This window comes from Heliangelus exortis, chromosome 3, assembly GCF_036169615.1.
Source record: "Heliangelus exortis chromosome 3, bHelExo1.hap1, whole genome shotgun sequence".
Lineage (NCBI taxonomy): Eukaryota > Metazoa > Chordata > Aves > Apodiformes > Trochilidae > Heliangelus > Heliangelus exortis.
Window position 1 is genome coordinate 19,188,757 of NC_092424.1, and position 22,266 is coordinate 19,211,022.

At 41.7% G+C, this 22,266-nt stretch overlaps 1 long non-coding RNA gene across 1 annotated transcript; it reads right to left on the minus strand.

Moving 5' to 3' along the window:
- Positions 1 to 353: 353 nt before the first annotated feature.
- On the minus strand, positions 354 to 9,025 carry LOC139794221 (uncharacterized). The gene is made up of 3 exons (XR_011725030.1): positions 8,713 to 9,025; positions 8,034 to 8,167; positions 354 to 4,037 (listed from the first exon to the last, which is right to left on the minus strand). It is a non-coding gene; the product is annotated as an uncharacterized lncRNA (long non-coding RNA).
- Positions 9,026 to 22,266: the final 13,241 nt, after the last annotated feature.

Sequence of the window (22,266 nt, forward strand, 5' to 3'; positions counted from 1 at the left end):
CTCCTTTTTCCTTGCACTTAGCAGTGCTGGCGAGGAATCCAGGATAAACTCGGCTGCTCCCTCCTTCCTGTGTGCTTCTCCTTCAAATGGGATCTGTTGTGGTTGTGATTAGGACTTGGAAGCTGCCTGATCTTAGCAACAGGTTCTGCTCTTCTCTTAGTTACCTCAGTATCTGCAGCCCTGGCAGTGCCAAGGTCTGTTCAGGCATGTCAGTCCAGTAAAGCTTGAGGTTAAACAAATGTGGCTTTTGGCTTAATCTAAAGGCAAGTAAAATCACAGAGTTGTTAGTTGGCTCTTTTATTGGTTGTTTTTTTGTTTTGTTTTGTTTTGTTTTTTTAATAAAAAAGACCTGATTTCAAGTTACACTAGGACCATTTTGGCCCTGACTTATTTTTTGAATCATTGATAGAAACGGGTACTTCTGTTAAAGGATCTACAATGGACATCAGGTCATAAGCAAGCAACAGTTTAAGGAGCTTCACTTGTTCCCAGGAAAGAGAAACTCCCTGTTCCCACTAGAAGCCTATCTGAGCAACAGAAGACGATTTCTCCAGGAACACGGAGCTGCCTCGACCTGGCAGGATGAGGTTGCATAACATGTTGGCTTCAGTGGTAGACCTGGATGAAATTCCCAGCTCTCCTTTCCTCCCCTTTCTCCTGTGGCATGGCTGTCAGCAGTCTGCATGGCAGTGGTGAGTGAACTGCACCCTCAATTAAAATTCCCCCATGCCCTGGGTTTGCAGGAAGACAAGAGCAGGTGAGGAGCTTGGGTGTAGAAGGGGAACTGCCCCACCACAATGGATGCAAGGAGGAGGGTTTGCAAGTCTGACCTCTCTGCTGGTGGCATGTGCAGCTGCCCTTTCTTACCAGCATGGAGAGTAAAGGGGTCCTAGTCTGGCAGGATGCCTACCAACATCTGAGTAGGCAGCAATGGTCTCTGCTGTCTGTATTTCATCCTTTCTTAGTTGCATAGTCTAACAATGACTTTCTGTGAAAAGCCAATAAAAGCAGAATGCACAGATGCTGAAGCGTTGAAGGCTTTATCTGTTATGCCATCCTCCATGGGATGACCCAAGCTCTTAGTCCAACCTTGTCTCCATTTGCCTGGGACAAACCTGAATCCAGTGTAGAGCTGAGCAAAAAAGAATTGAGGTTCTTGGAGGCAGAAGTATGAAGAACCTGGCTAAGAACAGTGAGCTAACTGCAGCAAAAACGCTTTTGGCCGATACAACCTTTCTGTTTACAAATACTAGGAAAGAATTCTTTGATTTTAATTTTTTTTTCTTCATTTTTTTAACCAACTTTTCATCTTGCTCAGTGAATGGTTAGAGGGATCATAGCTGAGTCTGGAGATTACTTGTTAGGTGATTTGACTATTTGTTATTTGCTTGAGCTCCACTGGTTGCTTACAGTGTGCTGTGTTTTTTTGGTGGTTTGGTTTTTTTCATTTTTTTGATACCTGCCTTGGGAATTCCCAAACCACAAGAAGCTTTTACATTAGCTCTGCAAATGTTCTCAATGCAAATAGTTGTGCCAGTCTTTTGGCATATCTTCATTAATGGATATATGTTTGCACAAGAACTTGCAGTGTTATCCATGTTTGTGAACCTTCTTGAAGATGGAACTAAATTGCTGTGAATATTTGCTGTAAGCTCATGAAAAGAAACCTTGAACACCATGAATTTGCAAGGTTTTCTTGAACAAACACCTGTAAATACTTCTTTCCCCTGCTATACCATATTCTCCAGTATGTACGTAGCTGTGGGAAAACAGAACCTATATGTTTTAAAAAAAGGGGAGTTTCATTACCCATCGCTGGAAAATGCTACATTTTTGTGAGCTCAATTAAAAAAAAAAAAAGTCCTTACGCTCTTGCTGTAGAGTAGAGGGAAGTGTGGACCATTAAGCTCTGTGGCTTCTAGAGAAAGGGTAAAAAGCAGACTGAATTCTGCCTGTCCCACACCATTGTTTGTTGGAAATAAAACTTCTGGTAAAACAAAGGTCTAGAGCATATGTGATTGTCCAGATGCAAAGAGTGGTGTGGGTGCTGGTTTGGTTTATGACCACAGCTGCCTGAGAGAGCTGTTTGGTTGGGCTGGGGGGGGGGAGGTAGCACTGTCCTGGTAACTGCTCCATGCTCCTGAATGGAGACAGTTCACTTGGGAAGGCTCCTGTCCTCATCAGGCATTTTCTGAAATGAATGCTCCAAGTTCCTACATGCAGCCCCGTTTGTTCGTAAAGCTTTCCTGTAGGGATGTCTGTTACAGCACCCTTTTTGTCTCCATCAAGATAGGAAAATTCGGTGTAATTAACAAAGTCTGTTTGCATATGAAATATGATAGTCCCTTAAAATTTGTCTCATCCCCTATATGACACACTCTGTCTCTGCTTGAATTAGTTTGCTTTGACTAACTCTTGTTTACCTGAAAAAAATTCTTTTTCTAGTTTGAGGGGGGCTATATGTTATTTTTTTCATGCCTTGGTATTTTAGAAATTCTTGGGTACTCTTTGAAGGTGGTTTCATGTTGGAGCAAGTGTAATCCCTTTTTGCACAGGGAGAGACAGCTTTGACTTTTTTTTTTAGGTGTAGAGTTTTCAGGGAGTATATATGCATAACTACCTGTCAGTTGCTTTTTAGAGCTTTTATTTTTTTTCTACTTTGTGTCCTGTTGTTCAAGTCTCAGCAGAGAGGATGTTGTGTTGTCTGCCACGGCTGTGGTTTTGCACTGTTTGTAGAGAGTGTATGTATTTACTATTTTGGTGAAATATATGTCTATCCATTATTATTTTATACAAATGGGCTTTATCTGCTTAGCCCATGTTGCTTGATTCCAAATGCATGATTTGTCCTGAGGAAATAATTTAGTTCTGGCAGTACCTCCTGGTTTTAGTCTTGACAGGCCTTACCAGATAGTATAGACTTTGAACTTTGCATGTCTCTTCCTTTTTGTCTGTTGCTTCTACCAGCACATGTAGAATTAACACTGAATTTATTCATGGTCTGCTTTGTGTGCACCTCTTGCAATACATGCTAGAAGTTTCAGGGTTGCTATCAATAACTCTTACAATATGTTCTCTTGTGGTTTATGATCATTTTCTACTCAGATGGTTTCACTTCCTTAGCTACTCAAGGCAGATAAACAGATCTTGTTAGATTAATTGAAACAGGAATATATAAATACATACTGTGGTTGTGAGGATGGCTCTTGATGATACTATTTTTCTTTCTGGACCAGGCTCAGGGTGCACATGCACAGCTGCCCCTCACACATGGTCCTATGCATGCAGGAACTAAAATGGTATTTCACAGACAGATTATAGCCTTATATATAAAACCATTGAGTTACCCAAGACACAGGAGGCACATCCTGTGTTACCACTCAATGGACCTATTTAAACTGGTCTACTGTGGGTTATAGTTTTTGCTCTTCCTCATCTTTCTTACTCCTGTGTGGGTTGCTACAGTAAGAGACTATACTGAGAGACATTTCAGAGCAGAAATCTTGAAATTGCCATGAATATTTAGAAGTCTTAGATTTAAAGTGATTTCTCCAACAAGCCACTTCTGTGGTGTGCTAGTGTAGTTAGATTGATGTTTGGAGAACTGCTACCTTTCTGTTGCCTGTGTGACCACCTGGAAAACTGAAATGCCAAGAAATTTAGAGTACTGCTTTCCTGAAAGGTCTGATGACAAAAGTTCATGCAGAGGAAGTAATAAATGCTGGATGGCTTTGGCTTCTTGCCTACCTCTTGCACTTAAGTGTTGAACTTGGTGTCAGAAATAAGTGGCTTTCCATAAAGATGTGAAATCAAACCTAAGAAGACATATAATACATACAAGCAAAGAACAAAAAATGACAGCAATACAAAATAAGAAGGCTGTGATATTGCTCCAAGGACACTAAAAAAGACAGAAAGGGGCAGATCCTGTTGAACTCCTGGTACTCAGTGGCTTCCATAGGCTACAGAAACAGCAGGAATGGCAGCTTGAAAGAACTCATGTAAGCTTCTTGCAGTGCTCCAAAACCATCTTCAAACTGTAGAAAAGGCAGGAAGAGTATCACATACAGAGTTTTCATCAGCTGTGGCTGAGAGGCTCTTGGTTATTACCAGTGGTACAGAATGGATGATTTGGGTGAACAAAAGTCAAACTATACATTAGCAATGAGAACAAAACCAGTGTCATTTTGAACAGGGTTGCTCAGTAAGCTAGAAATCAGCCAGTCAAATATGACAAAGATGTGTTCTAAGACGGTGAGGTAGCTCACCTCAAACACAGTGTAAGCAGAAGAAAAAGCGTAAAATAAACCAAGTTTTGTGCAGGAACAATTACACAGAAAAAAGAAGGAAAAACGAAGAAATTACAAGAATATTCTGGGTTGAAGAAAATCCCACTGTATTGAAAAAGGCTCCAAGTACAGTGCAACCCATATTGTTGAAAAGTTTGCCAGCATAGTAGACCCCCCACATATAGTAATGCCTGTAAAAGACAGTGTTCCAGCTCTAGAATAATAATAATATGGAACAGTTATAAACCTCAATGTAACACCAACACAGGGCAGCTGCCTGCAGTCAGGAAACTGACAGGTAGAAGGGTGTATCACTAGTGAAGGCATTGCATTATTAAAGGGAAGAATGTGAAAATGTAATCAAGCATTACAAGTATTAAAATCTTCACAATTGATCATCCTCATATCCCTATGCCAATACAAAACACAGGGAAAGCACCAAGAGGAGCTTTACAAGACAAGTGCAGTTTGTACAGACCATGCCAAAAGTCACTGCTAGTCACCAGTATGAGTAAATTTATAAGCCTAGTGATACACAGAATGGGACAGACCAGTGGCTGATAAAAAAGAGACACAAGGAGCTCTAGCAATCTAGTCTGAGCAGACAAATATTGTGGTATCCCTACAGCAAAATTACTGAAATATTATCAAAATGTTTTTGAAGGTCTGAGATTTCTTCCAGGCACCTGGAAAAAGATTAAAGAATTCTCCTGCTGTAGCACTTGCCCCACACAGTAATTGCTGTACAAGGAGGAAAAAATGTGAGCTGTAGAGAAAAAAGGTAACGTTGCCAGCTGCAAAGTCTACGCAGGGGATCAGCTTGTGGTCATCATGGAAAAGCCAGCCAAGGTGTGATTTGCAAAGCTGAGCACCTTGGGTCTTGCTAGAAAGTGTGTGCAGTTGAGGAACCACTATCTGAATGGCAAAAATAAAAAACCCAGCCATATTTGGCACAGAATATTGAGGGCACTGGCAAGTGGATGTGGGAAACGCCTACCTTACCACATTCTGGGCATCAGCAAGTCTTCAGAGGCAATGGAGGATGGGGTTTAAGATCAAAGCTGAAATGAATGTTATCAGTGCTGCCAATAAGAGGTATATTAACATACAGGGTCTGTTACTGATGAGACACACTTTTGTGGACTGATACAGTGACAGACGTGTTGGAAGCTGTGTCAAATCTGAAAATTATATCAAATGTGATAGCAGTGAGATAGTTTATGAAATGCTCTTTAAAAAGGGCAGTTAGTGGCTTTTGTCACGCCACTCTGATTAATATTGCCAAGAGTCAATCACATTGAAAAGGTAATATGTTGGGGTTTTTGTAGTAGTGTAGCGTGAATTTTGGGTACAGGGATGTCAAACAATTTGCAGCCTGTGGCTTTTAAGTCTTCATATGTTTCTGTTTTGACAGCTGTCTATGCCCACTCTGGTGCTGTGTTGGTCTATATTGAGCCAGTCTATTGAACCATAGTTGACCTTTGAAAATGTAAGCACTTGGAGAAATTTTGAAATGAAGCCCTGTGAACTTTAATGACAGAAATGCCTCCTCTGAACCAAGCAACTTTATACTTTCTAGAAAGAGCTGCTGAAAAGTCTTTACTGGGAAGTACCTGAGCCTGGCACTTCCCCTGTGTGTGGGAACATCCTTGAGAAACATCCTTATGTGCCTGTCTCAAACCTTGGTTGCAGCAGTCAGTATGGTCTTGCAGATGCTGCTGTCAGAACTGCTCTGAAGATCTGTATGCTCCTATCTTGGTGAGCCTAGCTGCTGCTCTGCTTATCTGCCCAGCTGTAGAAAAGGAATGCATTTGAGCACAACATAGCTGTCAACCACCAGAAAAATGTCACTAAGACTTCAGATAGTAACCCGATGAGTCTTTTAGGGCAGCATTGCAAAAAAGTGTCCAGTAGCCTACAAGAGACAGATGAGTATATGATTAACAACCTTACGTAAAAAGAGTTTGTAGTAAGAAATTGTGCAAGTGAGTAAGATCCTGAGATCTTTGACCTGATAGAAAGAATAAACCAAGCCAGATACGGCCAGTGTGTGGGCAGTGGTGGAAGGAACTGCGAAAGAAACCACTGAGCAGAGGTGAAAGCAGAGATGGACGTAGGAGAAGAGCTGCACGTATCTCCCAGAGTTATCAAAATGAGCAAAAAGTCCAAGATAACATCATCTGAAAGCAGCTGGATCGATTTCTTGAGAGCAGAAAATATTTAAGAAAGATATAGTGAAGCAACTGATTAAAATGCTGGTGATATCATATTCTTGTCACAATAACCCCACTTAGCCAATACCTGAGGAGCAGTTGTAAAGCATGATGCAGTGAAGCTAGGGGGAAAAAAAAATAAAGAAATGCACAGCATTTTTGAACAGCCCGGGAGACCTTTTCACCTAAAGCCATGCTAATTGCCTCATTGCTGTCAAATACTATTTGGGTTTTGAGAAATCTTTTGAATTGTTAGGTGTTGTTATTGTGACCATTGTAGACACAGCAATAATGCTTCCAGGTAACGTGGTATCCCAGGCTCTGCAGTTCCCACTGGTGGGCTCTGCTATCCTTGTGTTGAGTTTGGACAGTTTACTTGGCAAAGAGAAAGCAATTATAATGCATTATTGTCATTCCACAGCTGTACAAGTGGTGGGACTGAATCAGCATTTTAGGTTACTAAGGTTCTTTTACACAAAGCTGCAGCAAGGAAAGAAAATGGATGGAAAGCCACTCTTGCCTGAAGAAACTGCCTAAAGAAAATGTAAGAACATCCTGATAAAAAAATTGGTGTCAAGTTGTACTTGGACTTCAGTGCCTACTGCTCCAGGCTGCAGCAGCTGCCTGAGAATAATTGTGTGCTGGTGCTCTGCAGAGTCCATTTGGACTTGTCTTTCCAGGCTCTGTATAGAATCATAGAATAACTGGGTTGGAAGGGACCTTTAAAGGCCTTCTCATCCACTCCCCTGCAGTAAGCATGAACATCTTCCACTAGATCAGGTTGCTGTGGTGGTTCCCTATGAAAATAATTATTTATTTAGACTTTGACTTATAAAATATTATCTTTTATGGCCTAGGTTAGTTTTCATTCCTCATAATGCAATATATAGTGGCTTCCAGGTGCTGTAGTGTGGGACAGAAACCATTGACTGTAGTTTTGCCAATTTCCTTTACCAGACAAGGGATAAAAGAAACTTGAAAATTGCGATGTAGACCCATTGGTGAAAGAAGGGTAGGCCTTTTAGATCAAACTTCTAAGAGTTCTGAGCTGCACAGAGGCTTGTATTTAGTGAGCACCCAAAACTGATGGAAGTTTTTTCCTCTGCCCCTCAAACTGGAATGTGTAGGATTTCCATTTGTACACACTAGTAGTCCTTTTGAGTTCCAGAGACAGCCTGCATATATAGACATTCCTGCAAATAAATATTTTCAGAATTGAGATTTCATTTTGTACTGCTTTGGTCCCCTAGAGAAGGGTTTTCATTCGCTTACTCATCAGAGCACACACTTCTCATGTAATGGACAGTACTTGCAAGTCTCCTTGCAGGTTGAAATAAAGCAGCCCATGAGGTTGAGGTGGCCCCAGTGATTTGTCACATGCCTCATGAAGCTATTTTGGCCTTTTTTTTTTTTTTTTTTTTTTTTTTTTCTGAATAGGGATCTGCTTATCTGGTGTCTGCAATTTATTTAAAGACCATGTGCTGAAGAGCTGCTATAAAATTATGTGAACGCAGAGGGAAGGTACACTCACCACAGTGATAAGTGCAGATGAGCTGCAATAGTAGCTTGGTTTTAGAACAGGGAATCAGCAAGTTCTGACAACTTTCTCACACTCCTTTGCTCTGAGGCAATGAAGAAGTCACTTCCCTGCCTCAGTTTCTCTATCTGTAAAAAAAGTAAGAATAACTTGATGATAATTTTTTTCCCCCAAAGGGGTCTGAGTGGATAAATTAGCTAATATCTTTAAAAAGCTTTGAAGATGAAAAGTATAGTGTAGATATAGCCTTATTAAAAGTATAGCACCAAACATTCATATTAATGAAAGCATTATTCTGGAAGTTCAGCACAACATGCAATGTAAAAAAAGTTCATTTATAGTGGTGCAGTTAGTTAATATTCATGGCTTTGTTCTCAGCTCATAACTCTGCAGTGGGAATGCAAAGATGGGAAAGAGAATAAGGGATTACTGTAGAACAGGGCAGAACGTATGCTGTGGACTAATATAACAAGTAATTTTGCCACTATAAAATAACCTTCAGACAGCTGCAAGGATTTTCATGTACTGGAGCTGGAACAGGAGAAAAGGAACAGATCTCGGTAGATTTGCTTCTATAATACTAATAATAATAATCTGTTTTCCCTTCTAGGCAAAGCCACAGGGCTAGACCTTGCTTGTTGTGGTGTTTAGTCACCTTTGCACTTTATCTTACCTGCAAATCTCGGGCTGGGAATCAAATTGCAGCCCTCCTTGGCAGGTTAAGTCACTGTGATCCACCTTCTATTGTTGAGGAGTCATTGCTAAACCCAGCGCAGAAGGAAAATTACTTGTCCTGGGGTGAAAATCAGAGGCAATGATGTCCTTCCTTCTTGGGAAACCTAAAGGTGAGGAGGCAGGAGAACTCTGATTATTTTTTTTTTTTTTTTAGCTTTAGGAACCAAACCTGCTTTTTTTTTTTTTTTTTTCCTTTCACAGAAATGTCTCTTTGCGTCCCTGATGTATGGTCTGAAACCGCTGCAACTTCTGTGTTTTCCCTTGAGTTAATGTTTAAATCCTTCTTAAACATTAACCTTAGCTAGAGTGGCTTTTGTAAAAGAGGACTGCTGTGCTAATAACACTAATAATTTCCTTTAAAAAGCATGGGAACAATGAGGAGCACTGTACACGTCTGAAAAGTACACTGTCTTTTAATGACACGTTACTGTTTCGCAACCCAAATATTATTTTTTGCCATTTCTTCTGATTACAAACTGTTCCTGCCCAAACTGCAATCCATGAGTATTGTGCCTACACCTTTGTTGTGAAGCAAAGCAGTAAGGCAGGGATCAATGTCCTGTTGCTCTCACCAGTTCATGTGGTATAAGTCAAGTGCAAGTCAAATATCAATATATATGTAGCTATAACTACCAGATGAATGGCACTTGGCACAAACATTTCTCAACCACAGACATCAGGAAGCTAATTTTTTAATTTTTTTTTTTAAGTTCAAGAAGCAAAGACTGCATGGTCAAATGCACACTAGCCATATTTGCAGAGGTGCATGCCTGGATATGGTACCTTTCCAGGTGGAAGCCCAGATGGATTAATCCTCTCTCATGGGGAATGGGCATTAAGGGCAGCACGGGTTAGAAGAAGAGGTGGAGAAGCTGTTTTTGGACATCTAGAGCAGGCATAACTCTGCAGGTGGAAGCAGGTTGCTAGAGGAGGTTTGGGCTGGACTGTGGCCTGGAAACCCCAGCTGAGTGGTCAGAGGCAGCCAGCAGTGCAGGATCCCACGTGGAGCATTGACCTGTGGCTGTAAAACTGTTCTCCTCTTGTCTTCCATGTGGAGTTTAGCTATTCTCCTTATCCAAAAGATGAGATAATGTCAATTTTTTATCCTTTTTCCTCCTTATAGAGGAGTGAGGCTCCTCTATATAAAAGCAGCTTTTTAGGTAAGTAATGGACATTAAAAGAATTAAAATATTTTCCCTTCAAGAAACAATCTGCATGTCAGCACGTTTACTTGTGCTATTTCAAGGATCAGTTCTGAAACCAATACAGCAAAAGTGAAACCCAGGCAGTGAGGGTATTTTATGCTGGCTGTGTTGGGAAGGTGAGTGCAGCACAGGGGCCAGGCCTGATGTCTGCCTTCTGAAAGTCAAAGCCACACAGGGAGCTTTAGGGAAAAGGAAGAGAGTGGCAGATTTAATGACATTTTGGGTTTATGTGGCTACGAACAGGAGTAAAGGGGTTTGAAGCAATGTCCTTAGGACCCAGACTTAGTAATTGTAGCAGTGTTGGGTGGTACTGGCAGGTAGATTGGAATCTTGTGTGTGAACATAACTACCTGCAACAACCTGGGCCCCAGTGCTTAGGGCCATGGCAGCAGAACCATGAGAGATGCCAGAGCCAGTGCTTGCTGGTGTTACCACCCCAAGGAGCAGTGTCTGCTCTCCTGTGTGTGCTGCTGCCACAAATGCATCTGACTGAGTAAGGGTGGCAGCAGCACAGGACCAGAAGACACTGAAGACTGAAGGAGATACTGCCAGGGTGGGCAAGGAGAAAGATGTCTGGTGGTGAGGCAGATTTTTTGATGTAACTGCTCGGTGGGAATCTGGTGTAAAGGAAAGGGTGTATGCTGAAGCCACATGACTTCGCTGGATGCTGGCAAGGAATGCAGATAGTCCATCAGTGCCTCTCATGGGAAGCTATTCAGCCCATGTATTCTGGCTTATTTCTTCCCCTGGAGATGTTTGAGAACCTCATCAGTACTTCAGTTCCAGAGACCTTTTGGCTGCCCATAAGTCCCTGCTGAAGCCATGAGCATGGAGAGTGTTTTCTCTGTGAGGAAGGGTGGCATCACTGCCCAGGATGATCAGGAGCTGAGAAAGAGGACCTCTTCTCCTGGAAGAGGCCCTGGGGGGTGGAGATTAAGTAGGAAAAGGTATTCTTGATGGTGGGTAGCAGAAGCAAGTGAAGCTCTTTCTGGACACCAATGGCTGCTATAGCTCTTCTTTTCTTGCTGATGCTGTTCTGAGTACAGTTAGTGCAGCCTTTAAGCCCTCTTCTTGATGCAATTAAGTTTTCCTAGATACCTTTTCTGCAGGGCAGGAATTGTCCTAATTATTTTGTGGTTCTGGCAAAATCAATTTTAGTTGCTGTTCCCTTTGCATTTGCATAGTAGGCCATGCTGACCAGTCAGCAGCTCTGCAGAAAGCATCCCAGAAATGCTGCCCCTCCAGTTCTGCCAGCCTGGGTGACAGGACCTGGATGTGTTGGCCCCACTGAACTCCCCCCTGCTCTTCTTCAGCTTTCAACAGTCCTAGGAACGTAAGACTGTTGGAGCAAAGGACTTGTTCAGGAGTTTGGTGCATAGTGTTTTGCAGGATAAGAGGGAATAGAAAGCTGGGACTGTACGCATTTCAAAAAAAAGGAGAAGAAAAGATTGAGACTTCCTTCTCCAAAAACGCCCTGAAGCTCAAGCACTGCTTTGCTCTCTCCTCCTTCTACCTTGTGAAAATTATACCAGTCCAACAAGCTCCTTTACTCCTCACTATGTACTTCCTGGAAAACAAAGACACACAGAACTGGAAAGGACCTCTTGGGTTAATGAGTCTACACAATCCTGTCTCAGCAAGCATGTTGCATTTGCGTGATCCCTTTCTTAAATCTGTGAGGTTTCTTCTAAAAGCCAGGTCTGGTTTTTTTTGGAGCCAGAACCCTACAGGGAAACCATTGGCCTAGCTGGGTGAAAAACTGTAGCCTTAATAACCCAAACCCATCAAACGTCAGCGATGTCCTGCAGCTTCTTTTGCCTGGCAGAGGTAACCTGGCTACCTTTTCACCTTCAGGAGCTGTTGCACCACACACCCAGCTGATCCTGGTGCCTGCGTGGCCCTTGCTCTGTGCCTGGTGCTGCCCAGCTGGGCTGAATCCCTGCCAGACCCAACTTCTGTGTTGCTTCCTCTGCCATCACTTCCTCTGCCAGCCCCGACAGGCTTCCCCTTGACTCAGACCCAACCCAGTGAGAAGAGCAGGAAGGTGTGGAAATGTTTTTGATGAGAAGATTGGCATAAGAAAGCGTCACAAAAAGGAGTGGTGTTTGCACACAGAAGGTGGGCGGCTGCTTTCTTTACCTGTTAGAAAGGGCCTCTGCTGGATGTAGATGGCTAAAATGAGAGAAGGAGAGGAAAGCAATAGGAAATCTGAGTGGAAATAAGGGCAGATGGGTCTGAAACTGAGCATTGGGCAAGAGAGGGCAGACTGCTGTTTATCAGGGAAGAACAAGAGGCACCAGAAGCAGAAGGGTGGCACAGTGAAATGAGTAGGGAAGGAGCAGGATTTTGACAGTTAAACCGCGGTGTTGTTGACTGTACAGATCCATCAGTGTCCTCAGAGCTCTGTTTGTGTGAGGCAGCAGGTATGAGATGACTCTGCACCCTGCAATGCCGGAGTATAAACTTCTCTCTGCCTTTGTATAAAAGCTCCAAGGATATCCCAAACACAAGGCCCTGCATTTCAGATTTTTCTGTTTAGTCTGCGCGCCATAATTTAATCTAATATGACAAAATATTTGTAAGCACACATTTGTTTTGTCATGTGCGTGTTTTACTTCTGATCCAAAGCAGAATTAGCATCTCACTTGTGACGCTCTTTCTTTAAAAGAAAGGAAAAAAAGCCTCCTCTCCGCCACTAGCCTAAGCATTTGCTAATCTACCGCGATCAAGTTTTGTGACCCCGGGTCACACTAATCCCCAGTGGCCATGTAGTGACTATAGTTTCATTGACAGAACAAGGTTTGCGCGCTGCAAAGCCCTGCGGCCTCTGGTTCTGGCCGGGGTAATTCTGGGCGGCTGCGCGGGCTCCGCTCCGACCTCTCGGCCTCCTTTGTAAATAGATTCGGGGACTCTTTGAACCAAGCAACGCCCCTTTTCCGCTCATTCAGACCTTTCTTCTTGGCTTGCACGCTGCTCAAGGGGGAGTTTAATATGGCTCTGGACTTCGTGTGACTATGGAGGTTAAAGTTGCATGTTAAACAAAAAAAAAAAAAAAAAGGGGGGGGGGAAAGAAAAAGTTTGCTCAGATTTTGTCTCCTACTTCATAAAAAAATTGTGTTGCTCGTGACCTGCAGATAAGTAATCTTCCTAGGACAAAGGTTACAGTAAAAGTGCAAAACCATGTAACTAGCAAACTTTAGGATTCAGTGGGTGGACTGTGGGTGCAGTTATGAGTAGTTCAGCACAGTTTTAGAAGTTCAGCTTCTGGGGTTTTTGTCTTCCCTTTTAACCTCTGCATACCTCAGTTTCACCATGCATCAGATAGGAACATGGCAATTTTTTCTAGCTTTATAAATCACTGGTGATTCCTAAAAGACAGGTTAATACCATATTAATTAGTTTGGGGAAAGGTGAAAGAGCCTCAGGAATTCTCTCTGTTGGGCTTTTTTTCTAACTAACAGATATTCTATGAAACTCTCTTTGTTTTATGTTTGTGTAAAAAAAAATTCCAACAAAAAGTGTGATATTGCTTACGTAAATGCTGCCATGACCCTGCTGGAGACAGGCTGTTACTTATTAGAAACCCATAGAACTTCTAGAGTTCAGTTTGAGTTGATTTCTTGTACCATTGCTTGAAATTTACATTTTAATTTAAATTCATTGATTCAGATTGCACTGGAAAAATAAATTTTCAGTTGGCATGCATTTTTCTTGCACGCCCCTTACCCACAGGAGGAAGAACTCAAGGGTTTGGTGAGGAACAAGGCAGGAAGGATGTGATGCCTGACCACTTAACATGGAGGCCCTGCTCGGTGCTGTACAGGAGTGCTGCAGATTCACATTCCCCCCTCCAACTCTGCCCTGGGACCTGCGAGGGGGGAGCCAAGAGGAGGACCAAGAGGAGGATGATTGCCTCCGGAAACCTCAGCCCATGTCAAGCTGCTTTCAGCACCTCTAAATTTGCTAATGGCGTTAATTTAGTTTAAATGCTTTCCCCCTTTCAGAGTCTCTGCCCTTTGTCAATAGATGGGACCAGCCTCCTTCTGAGTTTGAAATGTGGAAACCTTTCTGCTCACTTGCCAGACAAGCTCTACCTGGGATGTACCAAATGCAGTTTGATATCTTCAGCAGATTGTCTCCTCTCTCTTATGCTGCAGACCCTTCTCAACCTAGAGGCAAAAGCTGAAATGTCACGAAGTAGGCAGCTGCTTCTTCTTAAAACACCTGTGAGTCATTTCCCAGTGGGCATGAAGATACAGATAACCTGAAAGGCTTGCAGGGGATAGGTTCCATTCATCACCTTGCAGTTCCTTGCTAATCTCTTTTAAACCCCTCCAGACACTTTTTTTCATCAGTCTTACAAAACATTTCAAACTTCTTGTCATCCAAGAGAACCGTGTTGACCACTGGATATTGGAGGAAGGCTGGGATGCAGTAACATCTGACCTAATATTCAACTGGCATGCATTTAAAGTGCATTTGTGAGCTTTGATTTCAGTAAATAATGACAGCTATTCTTATTTCCATTATTGTGAAAGCAGCTACTGACACTGCATATTGGATGCCTGCCAGTTCACAAACTGATATTGTTGTATGTTGTCACCCTGGTGATGCAGACTTACCTCTCAGTAATAGTTGCACAATAGCTGTGATACAGAGATAATTGCTGAATTATTTTTAATATCTTGAAAAAAGCTCCATAATTTTCTTAAGTGTAACAAAAGTATGCTGTTTGCCTAAAAGGAGAAAGGATTCCATACAAAGAGATCTGTAGTTCAGGTAAATGAAGGTGATGTCCTGATTCATGCAGATAGAAGCTATTGCAAGTTGTGTGTTTAACATGAGCTGATGTGTAGGTTTAGATGCAAAAGCCTATTTGCTGAGGATTAATATAACAATCCTTACTCCTTTGTTTTAGTGTTTTGTAGCTGAGCTGTCTGCTGGTGAGAGTGAAAAGAATTTAGGCAAAAGAATGAAAAAGGATGGATTGCTTAACTGTGAAGTGGAGCCAGGCTGATATAAGATGCCTCTGCCTATTGTGTCTCCAGGCTGCAGCATCAGGCTGAGGGTGAGGTAAGCTACAGTTTGCTTCACTTCATGGGGCTTGAGGGGTTCTGTTTTATAGTTGTGTTCTACCCAAAGAAAATTTGTTCATGTTCCACGTATTTCTCATATTTCTTTTCCCTGTGTCCTTTTATTGTCAAACACACCCATATAATTAAATAGCAGGGGGGAAAAAAATACCACCATTTTTTTTTCCTTTTTCATGCATTTGAGGTTGTGGTGGGGGTGCACTCTTGCTCAGTTTTCAATTATTTGCATCAAGCACAAAGGCTAGAGATATATTTGGTTAGAAACTCTCTATATGCATCCCCCCACCTCACAAAGGAAAACTGAATAGCTCACCTCATCATCTGGATGGAACATTTTTAGAAAATCCTGGAATAACATAAGAACTACTAAAATTGGGTAATAAAAATGAGATTTGTACTCGAGTCACATCTGTTGCTTGGTGTAGAGGCCCTAACAAGCAATAATGCCAGTGGCTTGTAAAGCCTGCAAGGTGTTTTTAAAATGTTCTTACATTAAGTCAAGTAGAAGCAGGAATATTTCTCAAAGTTGTTTTTTTTTTTCCCTTATCTTGCATTGCATTATTACTCTTTGAATAGCTCCTGTGTGCAAAAACTGAACTAAAAGCTTTGTGGCTTGTCTAAAATTTTTCACTTAACTCTTCATTAAATAGTGTTTGGTGTTTAGTTCCCCTTATAATTTGGTATCCTTTGGTAATGCACTCTGGAGGACATGTATCAACAGAGCAAGTACATTATAAGCCTATTAATTGTTTATTTCCAAGGAGGTCTATTTTTTCTTTCTTTCTTATGAATTACTCTGCAAAACAGTCATTGTGAATAAAAGAAAATACTCTCAAGATCAAGTAAAATGGCAAAATGTGGACATCATTCCTTTAACTCTTTATCTTTAGTGAAGCTAAAACGACCTTTTTCTGTACAAGGAAACTTGGGCCACTTTTATAGCTCCATTAGCAAAACCTTCAGGTAAATTGTTATTTCCTGTATCAACACAGCATCTCAGAGTAATTTGTCCAGCTGACAAAACTATGGTCCTACTCTAATTAACAATGCAGATATATTCTTGAAAACCACTATTTTTTCATTGAGTGAAGGCTGCTAAAAGGATGAGAGGGATATAAGCTGTCTTGTGTCCTTCCAGATTAAACATAGGCTTGCAGAGATTGGTGAATTTGATTATATTTATAAGTATACTCTTTTCCTGTCCCTTTCCCTTCTGAATTAGAGAGGGTCTTGGGGTAGGCCAATGGGAAGTGTGAAATACAGGAAGAAGTAGGTGAACAAGATATGAATATAAGTAATTTTCTAACACTGCATGTGTTTTGTCTTTTTTTAAGAAAATTTCAAATCACATATCAACAAGATATCCATCAAAATGAGTTATAACAACGAAGAACTATGTGATGAAAGGTAATTACAAAGCACCTGCTGTGTGGGAGGGTGAAGGAAGGAGATAAAATTTCATTGGAGATGAGACTTGCAGTTTATTTTGCAAGAATTAATATGGAAGAGTCTTAATCAGTTATGAAACATAATGAAGTTCATTAAATAACAATTGCTTTTTATTGCTTTTTATTTTATATTACCTGTGAGAGTTTTCTAAAAGTGTATAAAGTTATCTACCAGATACAGGGATCTCTTTCTGATTAGTTGCATGAAGCCACTGCTTGTGACTCCAAACAACATGTGGGTCACTTCTTGAGTGCTGTGCAGTAAACCATTGGTATTGTTAACTTCTGGTCAAGTCATGCCCTGGAATTATTTCTTATTTTTTTCATACAGTCTGCTATGGGTGGAAACCTTCTTGTATGATATAAGCCATGATCTGCTTTTAAGAATATCCTGAAAATTAGCTTTTCTCTGTTGAAAGCCTACTGCCTGAGGGCAGCACAGAAAACACTCCACCAGTCATCATGTTAGAGCAAGACACAGTCCCATAATGGTAAGGCTTTCTGCAAAAGAATAGCAGATATTTGCAGGAAAGCAGCTTACTTCTTTCTGCCAGCAAGGCTTCACTGATGCTCAGATAGTTTGGCAGTGTATACCCTCACACCTTCAAAATGATGTTATGCAGCTGTTGCTGTCACAGAAGGATGGTCCAGTGAGGGGGCTTCATGTTCTACACATGGCTGTGTCAACCTGCATGATTGGCAGCCACTTACACAGGGAGTAAGTCCAGAATCTGGCACAATTAATGTAATAAATTTGAAAAGTAGACAGCCAGTGGTGGCCCTTCACTTTAAAATCGTTGGTAGGGTAAAAACATACTCTGTTGATTTCAGAATATCAATTAATTGCAGGGATCTTCTACTTCTGCAGAATTGTGTGCCCAAGCAGAGAAGGAGAAACAGAGTGGTTGCTGGTGTCTTGCAGTAAATTGTCCCTCACTGGATTATCAGGGCACTCTTTCCATTAGGTTTTCTTGTCAGCAATTAAGCTTTTGTGTTTAAGCCTATGTTGAAGTATGCAGAAACTAAGGGAACATCTGAGGGAATTATGCAAAACTGTCAGGACAGAGGTGAACTTCCTTCAGAAACTGAGAATCTGAGGCACAGCATGTATATTGCAATCAGGGTTAGGTCTTAAGCTTTTCTCAGCAGTTCTTCTATAGTTAGGCTGATGGATACCATGTGTTCAGGTCTTGGTAGCCTTTTGGTTACAAATGGTCATAAATGCACACTTCTGTCTGTTCTGCCATGACTCTTGCAGGAATGTAGTCAATAAGGGGATCCATGTGTGATGTGTGCTGTACTTGGCATTTCTGTATGAGCTAGACTCTGCATCTGCAGTCTGTCCTGCAGCAGAATTCAAGTCTGTGATGCTTTCTGCCAAGCCCCTTGGCTTATTCCTCTTGTTTGTGTTTGCAGCAAAACTATCTAAGGAACTTCTGTGAGATGAGGTTCATGGTGTGGGTTTTGCTCTCCTCCACTCCCACTGCTGGGAGCGCCAGAAGTTCTGATCCAATTCCAAGTTTGCTGCAGCACAGGGACTTTATCAAGAGAAAGCATGCTGTATGCAAAGCATGGTGAAGTGCCTTCTTATGAAATGAGGTTTGACTTTCTGTGATATCAAAAAGAACATTAAACCAGAATTTAATATATCCTGGGAAATCATATTTCACAATCTAATGCCTAGAGCCCTTTTCTTTTTAATATGAGGATCAGAATTTGGATCTCTCTCATGGTTTGCCTAAACATTTTATGTTGAATGACAGTAAGTTAATAAGTAGAAAATAGTGGGTGGCTAACTACAGTTTAGCAGCCTAATGCTTTGTCTAAACGGGAAAGCTGTAGCTATAGGATAAGGAGCAAATTTCAAACAGTAAAACTAAATCAGTGTAGCCACATCTTGTAGCCACTCCTGTTTTGGTAGTAAACTAGATGGGTTTATTTTAGCTTATATCTATGAAGGCTTTTAGACTAAATCGTGAGTCTTATCCTGCTTCATCATGGAACAAAGCTCTATCCACGTGAGGGAGTTGTGCTAATGCATCCCTAGCTGCTCAGCCATCTTGGTAGGATTGTTTAAAGCCTTTGAGTCAAGGAAGGCTGCTGGAACCGTTGCAAAGTGACTTAGTGAAAAAAAAAAAAGTTGACATGTGCTAAATGTGCAGTGACTCCTCTGATAACACATGATAGTGTGCAACAATGGAGTGGGCAAGCTTGATAAGAATTTCCAGTAGCGTTGCACTGAGGAAAAGGAGCTATGATAGCTGTGCAGAAAGTGGTTTGTCAGGGTCTGATGAAATGGCAACTTTTGTGAAATGAAAGGAGAGGAGTAGATGCCTCCTGCCCGAGCCAGTAATGGGCAGCTGAAGCCAGGGGGGAATTTTCATGCTGGGACATTGCTGCAAAAGCTACTGGGAACATTGCCTGCTCCTCCTGCAAAAGTAATGGTAATGATGTTAGTGTCAGGAGAGGGTGATGTTAGTGTAAATGCTAATATGGCTGCTTCTAAGGGCTTTTTGAAATGCTAGTAAAAGCACTTTTTTACAAGTGTTTATGCTGTAGCTGTCCTCATCAGGAGAGTGTAGCATCTTCTGTGGTGATATAGCGTGACCATACATCACCTTTCCTTCATTGTCAGATTTTACTATACAGGACTGAGAATTATTTCATGTACTTTGCTTAGATATGAACCACATAATCCTGCTCATCCTAGCAGTTAGCTACTGTTAAGTCTTGAGTGGTTCCTTTAATGAGAAAAGAATGGATGATGAAGTTGTGTATGTGTGGGATTCAAACAGGTTATGAACAGTACCTATAAATCCCTGAATATGTTGTGTATCAATCAGTTGGGGAAAATTTCTTGGCTTTCTAGTTCTCCAGAGGTCTCTGTTAGTTCTTCCCCAAAGTGTTGCCACAAATCCTTCTCTACTGTCTATTGATTACTGTGCTTTGCTGGTCTTCTCTCTCACATACATGCAAGGCTCCAGCAGTTTGTGGTCTTCAGCTTTTTTCCCCATCTGACGTTGTATTTGAATGCAAATACATTTGCATTCAAATCCCACAGAAAACTCCTCAAGCTGTGTCTGGTTTGATTCCTATTTGTGAATTTTTCACAAAATATTTTGCCAGTGGATTCTATCACCTGAGTTTCCTATTTCATGAGGTAATACAGCTGCTTTCTCTACCTGTCCTTGCATTGCAATCACCAGGTTCAGTGAGCACCCCAACCATGTGCTAGCAAGGTGAAAACAGGTTAAAAATGTAGACAACGAAAACACTTTATGTTAGGGAAATCCTATGATCATGCAGGAGGTAATCTTTTACAGAGACTACATTGTAACAGTATGCAACCACTGTAAAACTGACCAGAGCATACTGGTACTGTTCATGGATATGAAAATGAAGGGGCATTTAGGAAACGTACAAATTTTCTGCCTGGCATGGTGGGATGGCATTAAAAGGTCCAGTGCAGCTTCGTATCTATGCCTGAGAGAAGTTTCACTAGCTCAGTGGGTCTCTGCCCAGCAAAATAAAAACCTCCACCAGCTGCTGCCTACATAAAGATGAATTCTATAAAGACTGTGATACCAGAGCACTGGAAGGATGAATGCCCATGCCATGGTGCTTACTGTCTTGGCTGACTCTGCAATATATATCAGCATATATTAAAAAAAAAATTATGAAAAAATGCATTATAAAAAGCAAACTAATATATTTTCCATTTTTTCCCCTTCTCAAACTTCCTCAAGAAGGTCTAAATTATATGGAGTTGGCAGGTTCAAGTGTGACTCAACTCATTGTTTTCATTCTCTCCTTTTGGCAGCCTTCAGTAATTCCAGATGTTATTTCTCTAACCACATGGAAAAATTCTTATTAAAAAGGGGGGGTGGGTGGGGAGGAGAGAAAGAAGCTGTTTTCCTGCATTTGGTATATTTTTTAAGCAGTGATGGTACTGCATAGACAGTGCTCATGCGCAGCAGGCGCTCAGGCCAGCTGGAGGCATGCCCAGGAGGAGACAGCCCCAAGATAAAAGGCTCTGTGTTACAGGGGAGCAATGAGAAGAAAGCCAAAAGCAGCTAGTGAGTTCAATAAAATGGAGTTCTCTCATTCCTGGGACTCATTTGTTGGGAATTGTAAGGGCAGACCAAATGGGGAATTTATCCTGAACTCGCTATATTGAGGAAGCTTGGAGAACTCTAGTATCATGTCAAGGAAAGAATGAATGCTTTTCTTGCACTGTGACCATGGGGGAAATATACAGTAAACTCATAAATAATGCCTTGCTCTAAATGGAAGAAGGATTCATGTCTGTTTGGATGGTGTGCTTTTAGAGCACACGAACCTACTTTGCTTGGCTCACCTGGTATTGCTCAGCTTAGGGAGAAACTGGGAAAGCACTTCCTAATTTAATACATAATAAAGGCTTGTGTGTGTCTTGTTGTAGCACTACTGTTGTGCCCAGCCTCCTGCAATTTTTGAAGTCTCCTTCTGCATCCAGGAGTTCCAAAGGTCTGAACCAGACTGCCCCTATGCTAGAGGGACTAAAGGGCAATCCATTTCTGCAGTTCCCAGCCCAAGGTGACAAAAAAAAAAAAAACAAAAAAAAAAAACAAACCCGTGGTGGACTGAATCACATTGCGATAGAGCCTCTTGACAATATGGGGTAATTCCCGGCTGAGCAAAGCTGAGCTCCCAATCTCACATCCCACCGGGAGGGAGCCCTCGTAGCGTGTTTACAGCCCCCCCCTCTGGACCCAGCCTGCACCTTGTACCATCATCGGTGGCTTGCTTTTAAAAGTTAGCTGGAAGCTTTAGAGCATGATAAGCCAGCTAGGACCCCTCAAGTTTAGGAAAATAGTGCACAGAAGATCACCCACTCTCTCTGAGCTCACATGCAAGTACCAAATCTTGTTAATGAAGGCTGGTCCAGTGAATACACATATAGCAGCAGTCTCAGAATGAAGCACACAGGAGGAAAGAGCAATGTGCTTTTGAGCACTGGGAGTTTTCCCTCTTAAATGCAGCTTTTACATAAAGGACCTCATTGACACCTCCTTATAAGACCAAGTTTTGGACATTTCTCACTGTTAGAGAGGCAAAAGAAAACCCTTTCAATGTGAAAAAAAAGGCCAGCCTGCATCTAATTGATTGGCTTGCCACGGTTTACTTTTTTTGCTGATGTTGCTTTTTTTTCCTCCCACAGTCCACAAGATGCAGCAAAATGGTGTGGTGCTAGCAAAAAAAAAAAAAGATATTTTCTATCCGTAGGTGGCAGAGGGGGGAAAAAAACCCACCTCTTTTATGTAGATGTTGGTAAAAGTGTGAAGTGTTATTGGAAAATATTTTGTTTTGAGATTAGTTGGTGGTAAGTCATGACTAATGCTTATTGTGCCAATATTTGCTCACATTTGGGTTACCAGGTTCCCCTCCTGCCCCTCTTGCTTGTTTTATGTAGCTGATGGAGCCTGCTAAAACTTGTACTGTGAGGTCTTTGGTGCAGGAACTACTTCAAGATTGTTTCCACGTTGCTTAATGCAGTGGGGCTGTGGCTCAAGACTAAAGACTTTGGGCATTATGATCACAAAAATAGTAAATTCAGTGGTGGTTCTTGGTTACACTGACCTTAGCAGCATCTGGGTCGCTTCAATTTTGGGACTTAGGGGACCCAGAGCTGTTGTTTGGTTTCATTCAGGGAGTGGAAGCCAAGACTCCAGCCATGTTCATTGTGAAGTTTTCAAAATGGAAAACA